General features: G+C 37.1%; 1 protein-coding gene across 1 annotated transcript in view; it reads left to right on the forward strand.

Moving 5' to 3' along the window:
• Nucleotides 1–23,301, forward strand: part of LOC132519913 (uncharacterized) — a 36,701-nt gene that overhangs the window by 3,615 nt on the left and 9,785 nt on the right. The window lies entirely within an intron of this gene.

The following is a 23,301-nucleotide window of genomic DNA, read 5'->3' on the forward strand; positions in this document are numbered from 1 at the left end:
GGGGGAGGGGCGGCAGAGATTTCCAAGCATTCCCTATGGGGGACCGTAAAGGTGCGGAGGAAGGAAGCGTGTGTGGTATGTGCCAGGGAGCGGGCGGGTATTTTCCAGTCTGCTAAAACAGCAGCACTCTGGGGGTTGCGGCTCCCCCTCCGAGGCCAGGCCGGGAAGGCGGCCTTCCCGCTCCTCTTCCCCATCCCCTATCCCCCACTTCCTACCCACTCGCCGCCACCAGAGCCTCTCCGCTCTGTATCTGCAACATCAGCGAGAACAGCCCGGCGCGCAGACTCAGTGCGTACCGCCGCAGTCTGAAGTCGGGGGGCGGGGGCCGCAGCGCCCCAGAAGCCGGCTAAGTGTCAGTAACGCCAAATTCCCCTTATATCTGGCAAACTCTGGTTTATCAAAACGCCTGCCTCCCTGCGACACCCGGTTCCATTTTTCCAGCGTCCAAGGCGGAAGACTGAAGCCAGTCCACTCCGCGGCCTTGCGCCCGCGCGTTCCACTACGCGGCAATATGGTGCAGTGCACTCACTCCCCTCGCCGCCTTTACTAAGATTTTGCAAACTTCAGGCAGCCGCATGGGCAGAGACGTTGTGTACTCCCTCTTGCCTCGCCAGTCCATAAACTTGAACAAGCCCCTGCGAATCTTCAAACATTCACCCGCCGCTGCGGCGCGCAGTCTCCAGGCGCGCACCAGCGAAGGGCTAAAGAGTGAGCGACTTTTCCCCAGCGCGCTGAATTTCCTTCCCAGTTGAACGGAGGTGGGGGGCGGGGGGAGAGCTCGTCCTTCACAGCGGAGTGGTTTCCTCATTGCAAGCGGGAGGTAGTCTCCAGCCCGACCTTCCTACTCTCATCCCTACCAACTCCGCCGCCAAGCCAAACCAGCGTGGGAAATGGGTGCGACGTGTGCTGCATGGAGAATTGCGCGGCCAGACTGCTGAGGCCTTGAAGCCTTCTGGACTTCCTCCCTACCCCCACGGTCCCCGGCTCCGACCTTTACGCCGGAGCAGCCAGGAGTGTTGGCAGATTTGCCTAGCCGTTTGGTTCTTGGGAAAGGGAACGGAATGGGCGGGGTGGGGTTGTGGGCGAGGTGAGGGGAGCCCTCGGGGTGCCTTGCCGCGGCCGGATCTCCCAATCCTCTTCCGCCCCCTGTCTAGGGACTAACACTCCAACTCCAGCCTCCAGCCGGCGCGGAGGATGAATGGAGGCGAGATGCCGTCTTCCCCACCCCCGCCCCATTTCCGCAGTCTTAGAGCCAGTGTCTCAAGTGCTCAGCAATTTCATTAAACGCAACCGGGGGGACTAAATCCCCCCCGGTACAAGACCTCACCAAGGGAATATGATATCCGGCTTCGCTCCCACCCACAAACCCCGCCCGGCTTTTCAGACCCGAGGCTGCGTTTATCTTCTCGACCTGAAAGGGTTCAGAAGGAAATGGGATCGAAAGTGTAACCGGCTGCAATAAATTAAAGAGACCGCTGCTGCTACTGCTACTTTTGAGGCCAGAATTGAAGAGACGAAACGAGATCAGTGTCCTAAAACCTTAGTTCCTCAGATAGGACGTCATCGCTTGTATGAACCAAAATGTTTGAGAGACTTTGAAATGTTGGGGATGTTTGTTTTTGTTTCTTTTTTCCTTTTTTTTTGTTTTAGGACAATAAAAAGAAATGTCCCTTTGAAACCTAGGTTAAAAAAGAAAATTGATTATAGAAATACCATCCCATTCTAATAGACATTTTATAAAAGCTCGGCCAACGATTTTTTTCCATGCCAAATATTTTAGCCTAACTTACAATATCCGGTAGTTTTTGGTTTTACTTTTTAAATATACCAACTAAGCTTGCTTACTTGAAACTACTTTGCAGTTAAAACATTTCAGTGACTGAGCTGAAAAATAGCATTCAGGATCCGTGATGTAGTTTAAGCCTCAAGAAGAGACAGGAAGCGGAATAACAACGACAACAAAAGTTTATGGGTTAGAATGAATTACAAAGAAGTAGGTGTCGGAGATATAATCTCTGGGGGGCTTTCATTTATTATAGACGCTGTATTTACGATAATACAAGAAAAAGGTTAAATACAATAAACATGATAGCCAGTTCTGGAAAGAAATGTAAAGCAGTTTGACGGGAAGGGAGAAAGTGACTCAAGAACGCCACCAAGGGACAAACTGAGGAAATGACACCCCTACATCCTCAAATTCATTGACCTTTCATCTTTTTCAAAAGGGTCATCTGTATCCAATTACATAGGTGTAAAGTTTTTGAACTCTTTACGATCAATCATTTCTCCAACTACTTCTGTTAAATTTGATATTTTAGTCTTCTTTCTCTAAATAATTATCAAAAATGACGTCCCTTAAACCTATAACATTTCAAACTGTAAATATAACCATTGTCTTACAGCAAGTATGATTCTGATTCTTGGGACTGAGAAACTATAGGCATATTTTGCAGTCTTAAATACACACTTGTAGTATTAAAATGTGTAGTAGACTGAAATGGCTAAATTATTCATTGCAGTAACAGACTTTTTGATGGACATTAAAACTCAGCAGTTTAAATACGGAAACCACAGATTTCCTTTTAAGCAGGTAGTAACTGCTTGCATCAGTGGTTATTTCATTGGTCTCCAGCCAAGAAATAAAACAAGTTGTACTGTTTAAACCATGAAATCATGTAATGCAAAGCCATATATTGCAATATATCAATACAAGAACACAAGCTAAGAACTAAACTGATTCATACTGCCTATTTGGATGACTATTAAACATTTCCATAAGGCTAGTATAAAAACTCTGGTTGAAGAGAAAGAAATTCATGAAAATAATTTTGAGTTTATCTAAATATTAATTTATAGGCTGTGTGGTTTACTGATTTAAATGCAATGTTTTTGGTTTTAAAGTGACACCTGGTAGAAATAATCTTCACTTTAAGTTTAGCACAGATTGAGAGATTTTTATTTTTGATTTCTAGAGTTTTAAATGCCAAAATATATGCAATAAAGCATAGATTTACAATTTATGTGATATATATATATATATATAGCCAGTTACTATAACTGATGAACACATTGCCTTTTATTTACAAGATAATTTGTGGATTTTTTCCAACTTTACACTAATTTTTATACATTTGCAAAAATCTAAACTTAGGAGGAAAAGAGTATTTAGCAAAATCTGGGTGAATTTTTGGGAAAAAGACCCTTGATAGTTTAAAACAGTATATCCTATTATTCGTGGCCATCTGAAGCAGTTCCCTGTCACTATCTATGGTAAAAATTGAACATTACAATGCCCTTTGCAGGAACTTGAGACATTTGGCATTTCTTTACTACCATGGCAGGATATGTCAAATGCTGCTGTGAATAATGACCTCTAAGCTAGATAATATACTAAGGGTTTCAGGGAAAAAAAAATCTCATTATAATGGCTTGTATGAATATAATACTAAAATAAATGACCTTGCTTGTACTAAGAATTCTTGAAAGTTATGAATTAGCTTTATAAGTTTTAGCCCCTATGTTGACCTGTGCTAACTAGATCACTTCTTGTGTTAATTACCAGTACCAGGTGGTACAAAACTTCACTCAATCAAGTTTAACCCACTGTGTTCAGAAAATACAAAATGTAGTATGTTTCTAGGGTGGGTAATATAGTAAATCTGACTGACCACTTTAGCAGCAATTAATTTTTCAATGATAGATGCTGATCTTTATATGGTAATCCCTGGGACCTTTCCCCAAATATTTCTGACTTCTGGACCTAGGGTAGGATTACTCTTTTGGCCCCCTTGTGGCTAGATGAGGCCATTGACTAAGTCTGGGCAACCCTGAGCAGAAGTGGAAGTTCACTTCCGAAAGGAACATGGATGGCTAAAATGAAATCATTGTTCAACTCTGTCAGTCACACAGATTATTAAGCTGACCTAGGACCAATACCTGGAAACCATCAATACATTTCAGACCCACGTTGATTTTGGAAAGCAGTAGTATGTTCTAAATGCCTGTTTCAGCACTTATTTGATGAATTATACAAGTAAAGCTGGATTAAAAGGCCTACCAAATAGACAATATGGGTTTCAACTATAATCCCTATAAATCAGCAGTTGTTCTATTTAGTCACAGGTGGAGATGCAAGTTCCAATGCAAGGCAAGTTTTTGCTATTTACATAAAGCTATATAAATTTGTACCTGGTGATTTTCAACATTAGCAAACATATTTTACTCTTTTCCCCTCATAACTGGTGTAGCATTTTAACAGTTTGAACAGGACTTTGATAAAGTATTGTTGATGCACAGTGAGTTGGAAAGATAATATTGATTCTTTGTACTTACGGTTATTGTTTTTATTTCTTGTTTTGGCTGTGTAGCTGATTTTCAGTTTTGTCTCCAAACGACTAGATGAAAAAAAAAAAAACCAAACACTATATGGATATAATTAGAAGCTTTTGATTTGGCTGACTTATGAATAACATATTAAGTGTTTTGGTGCATTATTAAACAAATAGCTGTGATTAGTAACAGTATATATCATCAACAGTATATATCTGAATTCAGCACTGAGAGGTTTACTAGATCTTTCTGTTTTTGAGTGTTTCCTTGTTTCTCTCTCCAGATGTTAGCCTGATCATATCTGACTATTTGGAGGAAAGAAATAGTACCTATCCTTGTCTTTTCAATGACATCTGATATAAAGCTTCCTTTGTCATCTAACAAGTGGGAAGCTTTGCTTCTATCTTCCTTGTGAAACAGATTTATTTAAAACATAGGAGAGAGGGTGAAAAAAACATACAGGAAACTTAAAAAGGTATCACTGAAACTAAGGTAACGTCCCAGTTTCTGTTTTATTTTGCCCTATAAAATCGCATTTTGCAAAGGTCTATAAACCAATATTGCCTTCAACTACCAAAAGTTACTCTTTAGGCATCCCTGTCAGTGTTCCTCAGTTTCTGAATTACTCCCTTGGGCAGACTTAATGTGATGCTAAGGAATCTCAAGCTTTCAGGGTCTCTCACTTGCACCAACATTTTCCAAGACCTTGGGGTGAGGGGGGCCGTGCAATAATATGTTTACACAGTCACATGTTTTTGAAATTTTCAAGAGTAAGAATTTTAAGTGCAATAGGTTAATAACACTGCTTCCTTCCTGTTCAATTTCCTCTGTCAAACTTCTTGTTTAAATGGTGTTAGAGAGCCCCAGGCATTTTGGAGATCTAGTTAAGGGAAAGCTGAGATGGGGATACACTTAATGTGGGTGTGTTAAGAATGTATTTTTATGGATTTACAGTCTCTTTCATTCATAGTCATTTCTAACAACCGTGGTACAGATTTGCTTCCAAGAATTTGACATCCACTGCACCAGCTTGCCTTGTGTGGTGGCACAAAGGTTGAGTGCCAGAGATTCTAAAGTAATGAAATATCCCCCAGTGTGGGTTCCTGGAAATATATGGGTGGTGAAGTGGAATCAAGGCTTAAGTGTATGGAGACAGAAAAAAAGTCTGTAGAAAGTTCTTCTAATTATTAGGCATAAAATTCCAAGTGGAGAATGTGCTTCTCATTGACATCTAATTAAAACAGAAATTCTCTCTTGTAGGAATTACTCAATAAGGCAGAAGATGTACACTATTCTTTTGATTGTCTGTGTGTGTGTGCAATTTCTAAGCAGAAATTGTACAACTACAGAATTTATCAGAGTCCCTGTGTTTGAGGGAACAAATATGCAGCAATACTGCAGAGTCAGTGTGTGTGTAGTTGGGTGACTTTTGCATCCCAGTTTATTGGAGTTAGCACATCTGAAACATCTTTTTCTGACAAAGTCTGGCACTTGAACATGAAATGGCACACCCTGTATCCACCAATGCAATAAAGATACCCTAAAGAAACAAATGTTTCAGTGACAAACTCTTACTGTAAACTAGTCATCAGTATGTCAAAGGATGTTTTATTTATTCAATTATCAAGTTTAATACAGTGCAGTAACACTTAAAAATCTATTTCAATTGCTCTTCTGTATGCCTAATTTCAGATTGAATGTATATATCATTTTTTCAGAAGTCTTGATCATACCAAAGTTCAAAAAAGTAGTATTATAGGCATATGTCATCAGTCCATTTATTAGTTAGTAAGTTATGGGTTTGGGGGAGACATTGTGATACTTTTTTTTATTTGTCAGATCTATAAAATGTGGAATTTCTTATAATTTATGATTTTTAAATAGGTATTTATTTTGTAACTATTTTGGTATCTTACTCTATATACTTTTTCTTAAGGAAGGCCACCCAAATTATGTAAAGTTTACAAAACCTGATTCTGTCCTTGCATTTAATAATTAAGAGCATAGATAGAGAGTGGTTTAAATGAGTAAAACATGGACATCAGAGAATCCCCCAAATCATAAATTCAATTCTGCAAAATAAACAAATGCTACGACTTTAAATAATCTAATTTATAGATAAATACTGCTTAATGGTATTTTCCTAAGGACAGAAATCATATTGCTATAACAAATTATTTTTGGACCAGATTGTTGGTGCTGGAAGTTGGTCAACTGGTAGCATGGTGAGAAAGAGTTGGGCGAAGTATTTGGAAATAAAGAAACTGGTTTTGAATTCCAAGACCTCTACTTTGGACCTCTGTGATTTTTGATGACTCTCCCTGAACCCTGATATTTCATCATTTAATTCAACTAATCCAACATGTATTTAAATTCTTTTTTATATCAGCCCCTGTGCCAGATTTTGAACATAAGTAAAGTCCTATACTTGCCTTTAAATAGCTCATATTTTAATTCTGTCTATATAATGGGAACAGCATTTACTACCCACAGCAACTACCCGGTTGCTGTGGGTAGTAAATATGATAATTTCATAAGAGAACCTAATACTGCCCAGAACAAATTAAATTCTTAACAAAAGTTATTTTTCCTAATGCTCTTCTGAGAACTTAGGGTTGAGTATCCTAGATTTTTCAGAATCTTCATTTCTGTTTTGTATGCATTTTCATAGTTTAGAATTGGAGCCATTTACACTTGTATTGCTCTTCACTTGTTCAGCGGTCAGCAAGCTATAGTCTGTAGGCCAAATCTGGCCCTTGGCTTGCTTTTGTATGGCCCCCTGTGTTATGAATTTTTTTTTTTTAATACCTTCAAAGGGCTGTTAAAAACAAAAGAAAAAGAATATAGGACAGGGACACAGCATGTGGCCGGGAAGGCCTAAATTATTTACTATCTGACCATTAACAGAAAAAGTTTTCTGATGGTTTTTTGGAATATCAATTTCATGAGTATAATGACAATACTGAAAAAGACAGTATTTCATGTTCCATGTGAGAAAGGAGCTACTGCAATATGTAAGTGCACAGATGGAACGTATGTTGCTAAGCGCCATGTGTAAAGCTCCATATCCATAAAGCTCTAACTCAAGTATACCCAATGTCACATTACATAATCCATGTGCATAACGATACACTTTCATCATAACACAAAGAATTCACAGTGTACCTTGTAATTATGGTCATTCCTCTTACTGAGAGGTTGATTCTCTGTTCCCTCTCCTTGAATGTGGGCAGATTATGTGACTGGTTTTACCAATAGCACACAGTGGAGGTAACACTGTGCCAGCTCCTGTCCCTTGGAGCACTCTCATGGAAGCTGTAAACTACCACTTAAGAAGTCTAATTACCCTGTGACCACCATGCTGGAGAGGCCTCATGGCATGTGGGCACTATAGATGACAGTCTCAGCTGGACCTTGACTTTCAGTCACCCCTCCAAGGCACCAGACATACCAGTCAAGCCATCTGGAACCCTTTAGATCAGTCCGTCTGACAACTGAATACCACTGAGTGGTTGACACCATAGTCGGCACCATATGGAGCCAATGAATCACCCACCTGAGCCTTGCACAAATTTTGACCCACAAAAGTTGGATGAAATATTAATAAAAGTTTATTATTTTAAGCCACTATTGTTTCAGGGTGTTTGTTACCTAGCAATAGATGGCTGGAACATGAGAATTCTGTTTGCAAATTTAACAGACGCTGAATGTCAGCACCAGATTTAATAATGATAATTGTTATCATATTGTGGCTCATCTGTGTGCCAGACACCATTCTCAACACATTTCATAAGGTTATCATTTAACCTATGAAGATTATTGTTTAATATAATATACCTATAAAGTTATTACATTACAGAGATTATTTTTTATGTAGAACTGAAGAGGATACTGAGACTTAAGGAGGTTAAATTTCCTAATAACCCTGTGAAGTTATTAGATTATGGGGATGATTTTATCCATAGTAAGATGAGAACACTGAAACTTAAAGAGGTTAAGGAGGTTAAGTAATGAAAAGATATCACAGGTATTAAGTGACTGAGGCTGGGGGGATCCAATTTAGTTCATTCATATTTGAAAACTCTTGCTCTGATATATTATAAATAATACCTTATATTATGATGGAGAAATGATCTAATTAATTTATAAAGTTTTACCCATAAGCAGACTCACCAAACACCTTTCTTGTTTATATACTTCATTTAATTAATCTTATGTGGTTCTCTCTTGTAAAAATCTGTCTTCAGTGTAACTGATTTTTTTTTTTTTTTTTTTTTTTTTTGCGGTACGCGGGCCTCTCACTGTTGTGGCCTCTCCCGCTGCGAAGCACAGGCTCCACCGGCCATGGCTCACGGGCCCAGCCTCTCCGCGGCATGTGGGATCTTCCCGGACCGGGGCACGAACCCGTGTTCCCTGCATCGGCAGGCGGACTCTCAACCACTGCATCACCAGGGAAGCCCAGTGTAACTGATTTTAACTGACAGTCTGCTCATAGCTCTCTGGACTGAAACATAGAATAGGGCTGTATTTAAATGTACCTATCTCCCTTATGACAGATCAAAGCAAGTATGCCATTTGTTCCTAACTTTCAAGGGCCCTTCATTTAATTCAGAATGTTTTGATGGAAATATTCAGTCCAAGGAGCTTTATTTCCAAAGATGACACACAGTCAATATTTATGGAAAAATCCCACGCATTGATATTTCATTTCTGCTTCACTGTAATGTTTTCGTTACCTTTATGATCCATGCCACAAAATATTGTTATAGTGTGTTAAGCCACAGTATGGTAGCAATTATCATTATCTTGGTATTTTCACAAAGAGGCCCTCTTTAAGACGATTATTGATCATCTAATTTTTGTCTGTAGAGCACCATTTTGTAACAATGATCAGAGCAATTGGTAATATTAACTGAGCACTTATGGTATACCAAGGACAATTCTAGGCTCTTTACACATATTAAATTAATAAATAGTCCAATGGATTAATATTCATAACCCCCTCAAATTGTATGTAATTTATGCTTTTTGTACTTATTTTGATCCTCCATCTTCTATTATGGCCTTGACCTTCATTACCTGCCTGAAGGATCGACAAGTAATATGACAAGAACTTTACTACAAACTAGGAGTGTCTTCATAAGTGGACTAAATTACTGTGCTAGTCATTTTTTGTTATTCACCAAAGGGCATTCCTGACTACATTCAAGCATAGGAAGGACTATACTTCTATATATGTAGAAGTCAGGGTGGCCATGGGAATTGCATTGGTCAATGACATATAAACAGAAATGATATGGGTCTTCTCCTGGTGGAGGCATTTAAGAGCCAGCACACAGTGCTCCATCTTTTCTTCCTTAACATTATATTAGTGTTCTCTAGAGAAACAGAGCATATATAATATGGGAGGGAGGGAGAGGGAGAGGGAGAGGGAGAGGGAGAGGGAGAGGGAGAGGGAGAGGGGACACCAGAAGAGCCCATGGCATAAATTCTAGTCTAAAAATAGCACACTCAACCCAAGAAGAGCTGATGTTTCAGTCTGAGTCCCAAGCCTAGAAAAAAAAACAATGTCACAGCTCAAGCAGTCAGGAGAAGTTTCCTCATACTCAGTCTTTTTGTTCTATTTGCACCATCAACTGATTGAATGAGGACCACCCACATTAAGGAGGAAAATCTGCTTTACTCAGACTACTGACTAAACTGTTAAACCCAACCAAAAACATCCTCACAGACAAAACCCAGAATAATGCTTGTGGGAACAAGCAACAAACATTTGTTTCTGGATCACTAGGGGTAATAATGGTGCTACTTGAATTTCTATCCCTTGATTCCTACTTGATTCCTGATGTCTTGATTCCTGTGAATCCTGGTTATCAGGGAAACAGCACCATGTATTCAACATTTACTCAGAGCATATACTGCCTTCTAACGAACGTTTCCCCAGCCCTTCAAGATACTGCCACCTAACTGGCACTGTAAATGAGTTTTCAAAAGACCATTTCACAGTTTTATCAAGCCAGCTACTTCAGGATGGTGGGAAATATACAGCAAAACACTTTGCACACTTAAGCAATGCCAAGGGAGGACTGAAACTATGTGGGGGAATAACAAAGATCATCACACTGCTAACCACCAGGATTAGAAGTCCAAACACTTCTGCCCACTGCATTTTGAAATCAAAGTTGCTAAGGAAAACACAATACCGTCAAGCCCTGGATGGGACAGGGGTTTTACTCACATAGTGAAGAGACAGAGAAAGATCAGCTTCAGTAGTGTACATTGGTCCCTTATGATTAGCAAGTTCCATCTCATCCACTCACCCCCATTCTACTAGCAGCTGAAGAAGGGCCACTTGCCTAGATGTATATCTCTCATGCTACAGTAGAAGGACTTTGACTCCTCTTCCATGAAGTCTGAAATGCTAAAAGGCAGGGTTCTGCCTGAGGGCCATTGATGTGCATGCCTAAACAGAAAAAAGCAACGCTTATTGAGACAGAAACAGAGAAAGATATTCCCACACAAGTTGATAAGCCTGCAACAGGCTGTGTGGGCTCTTTATCTCTTGGTGAGGAAGTGGTCCAGGCCCAAGGCCCATTCTTATATGGCCAAGTGGGGGTGGAAACACCTCACACATGAGACTGCCTTTCCAAAAGGGGCATGATAGAACAGTGAATTCCATGAGCATGAACCCATTGCTACACTTTTGCTGCGAATTGAGTACCTCGATCAGAAGCAATGCTGAGCACAATAACAGGATGGTGGATAAGGCATTGTGTAAATTGATGGATGGTAGTTTTGGCAGAAGTACTACTACATTCAGGGAAGGCAAATTTCCATCCAGAGTGAGTTTCTATTAAGATAAGAACAAGAGACTGCCCCTTCTATGATGGAAGTAGTCCGATGTAATCAACCTGTCACGAGGTAGCTTGTTGTTGATCACCTTCAGGAATGGTGTTGGACCTGGCTGATGGCAGATTGGGCATTCAGCCGTGACTAGAGCTAGGTTGGCCTTGGTGAGTAGGAGTCCATGTTGCTGAGCCCATGCATAAATTTCATCCCCCCCACCACGGCTACTTTGTTTTTGAGCCCATTGAGCAATAACAGGGGTGATTGGGGAAAGATGCTGACTGGTATCTCAGAACGGGTCACCTTATCAACTTGATTATTAAAATCGTCCTCTCCTGAGGACACCCTTTGGTTAACATTCACATAGGACACATAGACCTTCATATTTTTTTGCCTTTTCAGAGAGGCCTATCCACATACCTCTTTCCCCAATTTTTTTATCACCAATTTTCAAGTCATACTCCTTCCAGGTCTGTGAACATCCAGCCAATCCAATGGCTATAGCCCATGAATCATTATAACCATACTTCTGGCCATTTCTCCTTCTATGCCAAGTGAACAACATCTGTACTGCTTGAAATTCTGATCACTAGTAAGGTTTCCCTTCACTACTGTCATTCAAGGATGTCCCATAAGAGGCGAGAGAGCTGCAACCATCCACTTTCAGGTGATGCCTGCATATTGTGCAGAATCATTTGTAAACAAGATCCCTGTGTTCTCTTCCTCTGTCAACTGATTGTAGGAAACTCTCTATGAGGTCAGAGATGCAGACAGAGAGAGAAGGTAGTGTAGCAGGAGTGGGGACCATGAACATTTGGTCCACTTCTTCATGTAACTTTCTTGTACCTTCTGGGCCTGTTTGGGGTCAATCATATATGTGTGTGTATGTATGTATATATATATATCTATATCTATATCTATATCTATATCTATATCTATATATTATATATATATATCACTTCCATTTAATAATGGATATTGCTGTGCATATCCAACTTTATGAGACCCAGCTCATGATGGGCAGCTCACATCATATCATTTCTTCCCAGTTAATGTCTCCATTTTAACAGCAGACACTGTGAAAAGCTGGAAGTTCAACTTGAATTGCAATTCAGCCAGCTACAGGAAATATTTTGGATTCTTGAAATTCTTGGATTTCCTCTTCCAGGTACTTGAGGCATTTTTGTGACTATTCCTTTCATTCTTTGAAGGTGCTGCTCATTATAAGAAATGGTCATTCCAATAATTGATTTAAGTGTGTGTACGCATATGGGTGTACATATTATGCATATTGTGTGCACGTATGTGTGCATATCTGAAAGGGAGAGAATGAGGGAGAGATTCATTACTTTATGCTTTATGAAAGGTGTTATCTCCATTTTTGAAGCACTGTGATCTAACCTGAGGACATACATGTATGTGGAGCAACATATGAGGAAGCCTGAGCCACTGTACTGCAGGCACTGAACCAATGTGATGTGACATGTTAAACAAGAAGGTTTCTTTTTCTGGAGATTTTAAAGAAAATGATAGATGGATATTTATGGGATTTTTGGAGACTGTGGTATTGCCTAGAGGTAAAAAAAATGAACAAGATTAATAAGGTTATTTCTATATCTCTAAAAATCTCTGAATGGGGCAAAATGAAAGATACTAGCATGGACTTGCCTTGGAGGCCAAGAGTGAGGAAAAATAGAGCTACTCTGTCTGATCATTAGTTGTGCTCCTTCTATAAGGGTCAGAATCCTGCAGAAGGAATAGAGGGGCTATTCCCTAAGAAAGTAATTGTGAGGATTTAACTGAGATCATGTATATAAAGTGCTCAGCACAGAGATCAACATAAGAGTTATGCTTCACAAATATTAGTTTGCATTCCTTTGGCCATTTCACACATTTTCTGATTACTTGCTTATCTTTGGATATAAGATGAAAGTGAAATTTAGCACTGATATTCAGTATAATGAGGAACTAAATGGAGAAGAGATATGATCTAATCAAAATGAGTTAGTCATAAACCCTTGCCTTTGAAAAATAATATAGTAAAGTCATATTTATATCAAGCTCTTAACTTTTCATATCTATGATTTTTCTTTTATTCCTTGAATAGCCCCAAGACTTTGGTCAGACTGGTTATTATCATCATGTGCTTGATGAGAAAATTAGTGACTGTGACTTGCTGAAGTCGTAACTATTTTGTAGCAGATTCTAAATTAAAAGAGAGTTCTCATGATTGGTAGACTGCCTCTAAGATGGCACCCAATTATCCTTGCTCCTTGGTATTCATGTAATCTCCTCCTCTTTGGTGGGCTGGATTTAGTGACTCACTTCTAATAAAGAGATTATAGTGAAAGTAAAAGTGTCATTCCCAACATTAGGTTAAAGAGAGACTGTGGCTTGCACCTGGACTGTCTCTTGTTCTCTCCTTTGTTGTCTTTGAGGAAACCTGCTGTCAGTTAGGAGTAACTCCATAGAGAGGCCCAAAAGGACAGGAACTGTTATCTCTGGCCAACATTCAGCAAGAACCTTAAGCCTGCCAATAGTCACCCGATGTGCTTGGATCTTCTGAGACCTGCCAACTGCCATGTGAGTGAGCTTAGAAGAGGATTCTCCCCAGTCATATTTTCAGTTGAGACCACAGACCAAGCAGACACCAAGCACTGTTGTGATAGATCCTGAACCAGAAGCACCGGCTAAGCCACTCCCAATTTCCTGACTCAGAGAAACTGTGAGATAATACGTTTTGTTGATTTAAGCCACTAGCTTTTTGGGTATTGTGCTATGCAGAAATAGATATCTAATATACATGATTTTCAACTCTCTGCATTTCAAACATCTAGTCTATAGAGCAGATGTTATTTACTAACTAATCATTGAAGCTTTGGAGTTAGAGTCTTCTGATGCTTAACTCTGTGACTTTGGCCAAGTTGTACAAACTCTCTGTGACTCAGATTTCTCTTCTATAAAATGGAAATAATAAAAGTAGAAACTACCTATGAGAAAGACAAAAAGTAAAATCTATACAAAGTGCTTAGAATGGTGCTGGCCCAGAGACAGTGCTGAATACATATTATTATCATTCTTTCATTAAAATAAACAGCATAACTGTTATCACAAATAAATGGAGACAGAAAACTAAGCAAGCATTCAAACATTCAATTGTAAATATGAACCAATGATATTAACAATATACACCAACAGAAGAATAAATGCACAGCATAATGTGGTAAATAAAAGGACCAATCATGAACTAGAAGTTATAAGACAGGGAGGTTCTGGCATACAGTAAGTCCTCTACATATGAACGAGGTCCATTCCGAGAGCTCGTTCTTAAGTCCAATTTGTTCCTAAGTCCAACAAAGTTAGCCTAGGTACCCAACTAACACAATCAGATATATAGTACTGTACTGTAATAAGTTTATAATACTTTTCACACAAATAATACATAAAAAACAAGCACAAAAAATAATGAAAACATTTTTTTAATATTACAGTACAATACCTTGAAAGACACAGTTGTACAGTACAACAGCTGGCATACAGGGTCTAGCATCTAGTGAACAGGCAAGAAGAGTTACTAACTGGAGGAGGGAGAGGAGGTGGGAGATGGTAGAGCCGAAGGATCGTCAGCAATAGGAGACGGAGGGCAAGTGGCAATTTCACTCACTCCTGACATTGACGCCACAGGTTCTGGTTCCTTGCTGGGTTCAATTCTATCTAGCTTCTTGAAAAAACAATCCAGTGATGTCTGGGTAGTAGCTCTTTTTTTCTTGTCATAGATGACATGGTAGCAGTGGATTGCATTCTGAACGGCTGCTGCAACCTTCGTGTACCATTCTAAGTTCAGGTCCTGTGCCTCAAAAACTAACAGTGCCTCCTCAAATAAAGAAAATCCCCTGCCATTTCCTGTGTCCTGAATCTCTTCAGTTCTTCAGTTACTTCTTCCTCCTCTTGTCTCTCTTCATCCTTTCTCTGGGCCTCCAATTACATCAGGTCGTCATTAGAAAGCACCTCATGTTGCACAGCAAGAAGTTCAATGAAGTCGTCCTCTTGCAGATCTAGTTTGAAATAAAGATACTGTACTACTGTACTCTACACAGTACTGTACAGTAAAGTACACAAAAGCGCAACAACTCATAGAGGATGGACGCACGTGACAATGTACACCAGACACGTGAACTAACTTACATGATTGGACATGTGAATGCATGTTCGCATCTTTGAAAGTTCACAACTTGAAAGTTCGTATGTAGGGGACTTACTGTATTTCAATTCATGATGATTACTCTTTAAGAAGATAGTATTTTTCTATTTAATTGTATTATTTGCTAGCTGTCTTTATTTAGAAACCTCTTTGCATGGAAGTTTATAGGTGATTTGTCATCTAATTATATAAATGTTAATATTTTAATAAAGATTTTTATTAAATTTGTTATACTTAGATATACATAAATATATATGTTTATTTGTGACTATATTTAAGTACAAATGGAGACATGTCAAAAGTATTAAATAGCATTATTTAGAGGAAATTATATATAGAAGTAGCTTGATTTATGGTATCCTAAATAAGGAATGGAGTGGAAACAGTCAATGTTGCTTTTGGGCATTTTCTGAGAGATACCACTAAGAACAGAAATAACCCTTAGGCATAACTGCAACACTCCAAGAAGGACAAACACGGAATGCCAGGACTGAAAGACTGAGACACAAGATAGGCCTTAAAATATATAATGATGATTGAATTTAGAAACTAAACCACATATAAAAGAATTAGAGGTACACTAAATACTACCATTGCTGTTTTTGTTTTTTAGAGCATTTAAAAAAATGAATTTAAGTAATAAAGACTCTTGTTTAAATATGTAAATTAAAATGTGAAGAATTATAAACAAATACAATTTACTAGAATTGCTTTTCAGCATTTTCTATCCTGCATCAGACCTCTTGAGTTCAGCAAAATATGTATATTTTAAAGATCTGTAGGAACAACAACTTCTTTTAATATATTAAGGGAAGAACTCCTAGGGACTTTTCTTGGAAAAGCTGAAAATAAAAATTACTTTTATCAAATTTATTAAGTAGCACTGTATGTTAATATTTGTAAAACATGGCTTTTATATTTATGGTAAAGAAAAGGGCTTCTTTTTTTGCACATCGTATCTAAAATCACTTTACAGATAAAGATTGTTCGAAACCTTAACATTATAATGACACAATATGGTTTATACTCCAAATTTGTAAATGCATATTTTCTAGTTTGTTCCTTATGGACATTATGTGTGTGTGTGTGTGTGTGTGTGTGTGTGTTGCTTTGATAAATAATAAGCGAATTGGTGGTATAGGGATATTTCACAGACCATGAATGCATTCTAAGCCTATTCTTTGTTTCTTTCCTTTACTGCCATTGCCATTTTTAAGTAAAAAAGACAATGATATTTCATGATTATTAAATATCATCTAGGGATGAACTTATATAATGGGATTGAGTTTTATAAACATCTACCAAATTATCTTCAGTGAAGGGCCACTCTGATGGAAATCTCCTGACTGATTTTAAAACCAAATGCTCATGTTTCATTTCCAGAAGCAAGCTTGATTGGAATTTGATGTCTCTCACACCACAGTGTCTTTCTTCAAGGGCAGCGAAAACGCAGAATGGCACTTGCCACAGAAAGAAGAAGTATTATTTGACAAGTAAGAGCAGAGTAAAAATGAAAGATTTCAGGTATGGTCAGGTGCCTGCAGTTGCTAAAGGAAATGTTCCCACAGTGGAGAAGTGAGGCTGCTAGGTGTTTCCCTTTCTTCATCCAACAGTACTAACTGACCTAAAGTGCATGATCTAGTGCTGAGTTTTTCTCATTTTACTTCTACTCTATTTCAGACTTACCTGTGATATTTCTTCTACCATCTTCTCTTGCTGTTTCTTTTCCTTTGCCCTCATCTATTTTTTCTCTTCCATGTCTTTAAAATATATGTTGAATTTTAAAAATTAGAAATGTCATACCTGCTTCTTGTAACAAGTCAAACAGCACAAATATACAAAGTGAAAAGTAACGATATTCTGTTACCAAAAGGTGTCATTCCCTGAGGTAACAGATACTAACATATTGGTGACGTAGCTTTCCTCATTTTACTCTAATTTCATACAAACATACAACTTGTGTGTGTGTATATATATGTATAGATATAAGTATATATGTAACTATATATACACATATATGTATATCTTTTATTTTTGTTCTTTAATAAACAGTTAAATTATACCAAATACTTTGCCTACAAATGAAACTTTCTCCAAGTCAATATGAGCAGTATAACATGATTTTACACAGCTGTGTAATATTCTATATTCTGAATGTATTATCTAATTCAGTTATTCTCCATAAAGAAAGAATTTAGTATGTTGGTAAACTTTTATCACCAAAAAAAAAAACCAAGAAAAAAATGCTTACTTCCAGGAACAAGACAAGTTTGCCCACTCTCATCACTATTATTCAACATATTTTGGGAAGTTTTAGCCACAGCAATCAGAGACGAAAAAGAAATAAAAGGAATCCAAATTGGAAAAGAATTAAAAGTGTCACTGTTTGCCGACGACATGATACTATACATAAAGAATCCTACAGATGCTACCAGAAAACTACTAGAGCTAATCAATGAATTTGATAAAGTAGCAGGATATAAAATTAATGCACAGAAATCTCTTGCCTTCCTATACACTAATTATGAAAAATCTGAAAGAGAAATTAAGGAAACAGTCCCATTTACCACTGCAAAAAAAAGTATAAAATACCTAGGAATAAACCTACCTAGGGAGACAAAAGACATGTATGCAGAAAACAATAAGACACTGGTGAAAGAAATTAAAGATGATACAAACAGATGGAGAGATATACCATGCTCTTAGATTGGAAGAATCAATATTGTGAAAATGACTATACTATCCAAAGCAATCCACAGATTCAATGCAATCCCTATCAAATTACCAGTGGTATTTTTTACAGAACTAGAACAAATATCTTAAAATTTGTATGGAGACACAAAGAGAAAAAAACAGAGCTGGAGGAATCAGACTCCCTGACTTCAGACCATACTACAAAGCTACAGTAATCAAGACATTATGGTACTGGCACAAAAACAGAAATATAGATCAATGCAACAGGATAGAAAGCCCAGAGATACACCCACATACCTATGGTCAACTAATCTATGACAAAGGAGGCAAGGATATACAATGGAGAAAAGACAGTGTCTTCAGTAAGTGGTGCTGGGAAAACTGGACAGCTACATGTAAAAGAATGAAATTAGAACAATTCCTAACACCATATACAAAAATAAACTCAAAATGGATTAGAGACCTAAATGTAAGACTGGACACTATAAAACTCTTAGAGGAAAACATAGGAAGAATACTCTTTGACATAAATCACAGCAAGATCTTTTTTGATCCACCTCCTAGAGTAATGGAAATAAAAACAAAAATAAATAAATGGGACCTAATGAAACTTAAAAGCATTTGCAAAGCAAAGGAAACTACAAACAAGATGAAAAGACAACCCTCAGAATGGGAGAAAATGTTTGCAAATGAATCAAAGAACAAAGGCTTTATCTCCAAAATATATAAACAGCTCATGCAGCTCAATATTAAAAAAAAAATCTAATCAAAAACTGGGCAGAAAACTTAAATAGACATTTCTCCAAAGAAGACATACAGATGGCCAAGAAGCACATGAAAAGCTGCTCAACATCACTAATTATTAGAGAAATGCAAATCAAAACTACAATGAGGTATCACCTCACACCAGTTAGAATGGGAATCATCAGAAAATCTACAAACAACAAATGCTGGAGAGAGTGTGGAGAAAAGGGAACCCTCTTGCACTGTTGGTGGCACTGTAAATTGATACAGCCACTATGGAGAACAGTATGGAGGTTCCTTAAAAAACTAAAAATAGAATTACCATATGACCAAGAAATCCCACTACTGGGCATATACCCAGAGAAAACCATAGTTCTAAAGACACATGCACCCCAATGTTCACTGCAGCACTATTTACAATAGCCAGGTCATGGAAGCAACCTACATGCCCATCGATAGACAAATGGATAAAGAAGATGTGCTACGTATATACAATGGAATATTACTCAGCCATAAAAAGGAACGACATTGGGTCACTTTTAGAGATGTGGATGCATCTAGAGACTGTCATACAGAGTGAAGTAAGTCAGAAAGAGAAAAACAAATATCGTATATTAATGCATATATGTGGAACCTAGAAAAATGGTACAAATGAACTGGTTTGCAGGGCAGAAATAGAGACACAGATGTAGAGAACAAACATATGGACACCCAGGGGAAAGTGGCAGGGGAGGTGGTGGTGGTGGGATGAATTGGGAGATTGGGATCGACATGTATACACTATTATTTATAAAATGGATGACTAATAAGAACCTGCTGTATAAAAAAATAAAGAAAATAAAATTTTAAATTAAGAAAAAGAATTCTGAAAGGATGCATTTCTGGAAGAAAAGTCTGAAAAAAAAAAAGGCTTGGGCCAAGGAACAAAGCAGGAGATATTTAAATAATTAGCATAATAGTATGCACTGACTTCCCTTTCTAGGTTCCTAACACTGGGAAAGTAACCTAACTTCTAAGACAGAATACTAAATGTTAAATGAAAGTTCCCAAAGCACCATAAGCCAAAATGAAGTTTCAGACTATGTGGCACATTTTCAAAGACATTGTAGAGTTTATAGATGGATCAACCCATTAAGATATAATACTTAAAAACACACATGCACCTAACAGGGTCCCAAAATACATGAAGCAAAATGACAGAATTGAAGAAAGAAACAAACAATTCAACAATAATAGTTGGAAATGTTAACACCTCATTTTTAATAAGGGATGTAACAAGTATGGAAGATCAACAAGCAAATAGAAGACTTCAACACCAGAAGCCAACTATACCTAACAGACATCTATAGAACGTCTATAAAACACTACACCCCCCAAACAGCAGAACATTTCCTTTCAAATGCACACGGAACATTCTCTAGCATAGACCCTAGAGAACGTTTTTATTGTGAGGCCAAAATAAATTTAAAAGGATTGAAACCAGATAAAGTATGTTAGAACTCAATAAGAGAAAATAAAGGAAATCACAAAAGAAATCATAAAAGAAATCACAAATATGTGTAAATTATATAATTCTTAATGACCAATAAATCAAAGAAGAAATTACCAGAGAAATCAGAAGGTACTCTGAGTTACATGAAAATGAAAACACAACCTAATAAAACTTAGGAAATGCAATGAAAGCAGTATTCTGAGAGAAATTTATACCTGTAAATACTTATGTTAAAATGAAGTATCTCAAATCATAACCTAAGCTTCCACCATAAGACATTGGAAAAGGAAGAGAAAATTAAACCTGAAGGTAGAAAATAATAAAGACTAGAGTGAATATGAAGAAAATACAGAAAAGAAAAACAACAGAGAAAATCAATGAAAAGTTATTTCTTTGAAAAGATCAACAAAATTGACAAACCTTTATGCAGACTAACTAAGGAAAAAAAGATGACCTCAAATTACTAAAATCAGGAATTAAAGAGGGACATTGCTGACAACCTTACAAGAATAAAAAGCAATATTAGGGAATATTATAAAATCTGTATACCAACAAATGAGATAGCCTGAATGAAATGGATACACTCCTAGAAAGACATAAACTACAAAAATCAATTCATGAAGAAATAGAAAATGTGAATATATCTATAAAAGCAAGGAGATTAAATTAGTAATTTAAAAAACTTTCCATAAAAAAATCCCAGGCCCAGATGACTTTTCATTAGTAAACTGTAAAATTTAAAGAACAATTAATGTGACTCCTTCACAAACTTCCTACAAAATAGAAGAGGAGGAAATACTTCCAAAATCATTCTATGAGATCATGTATTATCCTGATACAAAACCAGACAAAGACATCATAAAAAATAAAATTACTGAGCAATATCCTAATGAATATATATGTAAAAATCCTGAACAAAATACTAGCAAGTGAAATTTATTAACATATAAAAAGAATTATATCCTATAACAAAGTGGGATTTATCCCTAGAATGCAATTAATGTGACACATCATATTAACAGAATAAAGGAAAATAAACACATCATCATTTCCAGAGAAACATAAAAAGCATTTGACAAAATCAAACTTTGTTTTATGATTAAAACACTCAATAAATTTGGAATAAAAAGAAACTTTCTCAACCAGATAAAGGGCATCTATTAAAGAAAAACAAAAAACATAGCTAACATCATACTTACTGATGAAAGTCTATATAGTTTCCCCCAAGATCAGGTGCAAGACAAGGCTATCTTTCACTACTTCTATTTAACACTGTGCTGAATGTTCTACCAAGGGCAGTCAGGCAACAAAAATAAATAAAATGCATCCATGTAGGAAAGGTAAACTATTTCTAATTGCCAATGACATGATCTTAAATACAGAAAATCCTTAAGAATGTCCACAAAAACTTGTGTAAATAATAAAGGAGCTCTGAAAGGTTGAAGAATATAATAATATCATTATACAAATATCATTTGTATTCTGTAAACTAGAAATAAATAATCAGAATATAAAATTAAGAAAGTAATTTCTTGTAAAATAACACCAAAAAATAAAATGTTTAGAAAAAGTTTAATAAAAAGATAAATGTAACACGTGTACTCTGAAAACTGCGAAACATTGTTGAAAGTAATAAAAGAAGACCTAAATAAATGGAAAGACATTCCATGCTCCTGTATCAAAATAATTAATATTAAGATGACAATACTGCCCCAGATGATACAGATTCATTGTATCTTTATCACAACTTCAGTTTGCTTTTCTGAAATTGACAAGCCATTCCTAAAATTCATATGGAAATGAATAGTCAATATAATCTTTAAAATGAAGAACAAAGTTGCAGGATTCACACTTCCTAAGGAGATTTCAAAACTTACTGCAGAGTTACAGAAATTAAGACATAAGCACAGACATATAGATCAATGGAATGGAACTGAAGGTCCAGAAATAAACTCTTATATTTATGTTCAAATGATTTTTGACAAGGGGGCTATGATAATTCAATATGATAAAGAATAATCTTTTCAGTGAATGATAGTGGAACAACTGGATATCCATATATAAAAGAATGAAATTGGGCCCCTTTTTTAAATCATATACAAAAATACCTCAAAATGGATCACAGACCTAAATATAAGAGCTAACAGTATAAAACTCCTACAAGAAAATACATCTTTGTGACCTTGGGTTAGGCAAAACCTTGTATATAACACCAAAAGCTCAAGTAACAGAAGAAATAAAGATACATTGGAGTTTGTCAAAATCAAACACTTCTGTGCAACATACAATGCCATCAAAAGCGTGAAAAGACAAAATACATAATAGGACAAAATATTTGCAAATCATGTTTCTGATAAATGTTTTATATTCATAATATATTTAAAAAATCTCTATGAATAACTTTTTTTTTTCTTTTTTAAGGTACGCGAGCCTCTCACTGCCGTGGCCTCTCCCGTCGCGGAGCACAGGCTCCGGACGTGCAGGCTCAGCGTCCGTGGCTCACGGGCCCAGCTGCTCTGCGGCATGTGGGATCCTCCCAGACCGGGGCACGAACCCATGTCCCCTGCATCGGCAGGCGGACTCTCAACCACTGAGCCACCAGGGAAGCCCCTCTATGAATAACTTTTAAAAAATAACTGAATTTAAAAATGGTCAAAGTATCTGAATAGACATTTCTTTAAAGAAGATATACAAATATCCAATAAGCAAATGAAAAGATACTCAGCATCATTAGCCAGCAAAGAAATGCAAATTGAAACCAAATGGGATACTACTTCACATCCACTAGAGTGACTATAATACAAAAAGACAGATAATAAATGATGACAACAATACAGAGAAATTAAAACTTTCATACATGGCTGGTTAGAATGTAAAATGATATAGACCCTTTGGAAAATACTTTGTCAGATCTTAAAGATGTTAAACATGGAGTTACCATATGACACAGAAATTCAACTCCTATGTATTTTCCTAGGACAAGTAATAAGATATG

The sequence above is a fragment of the Lagenorhynchus albirostris genome, chromosome 4 (assembly GCF_949774975.1).
Source record: "Lagenorhynchus albirostris chromosome 4, mLagAlb1.1, whole genome shotgun sequence".
NCBI lineage: Eukaryota > Metazoa > Chordata > Mammalia > Artiodactyla > Delphinidae > Lagenorhynchus > Lagenorhynchus albirostris.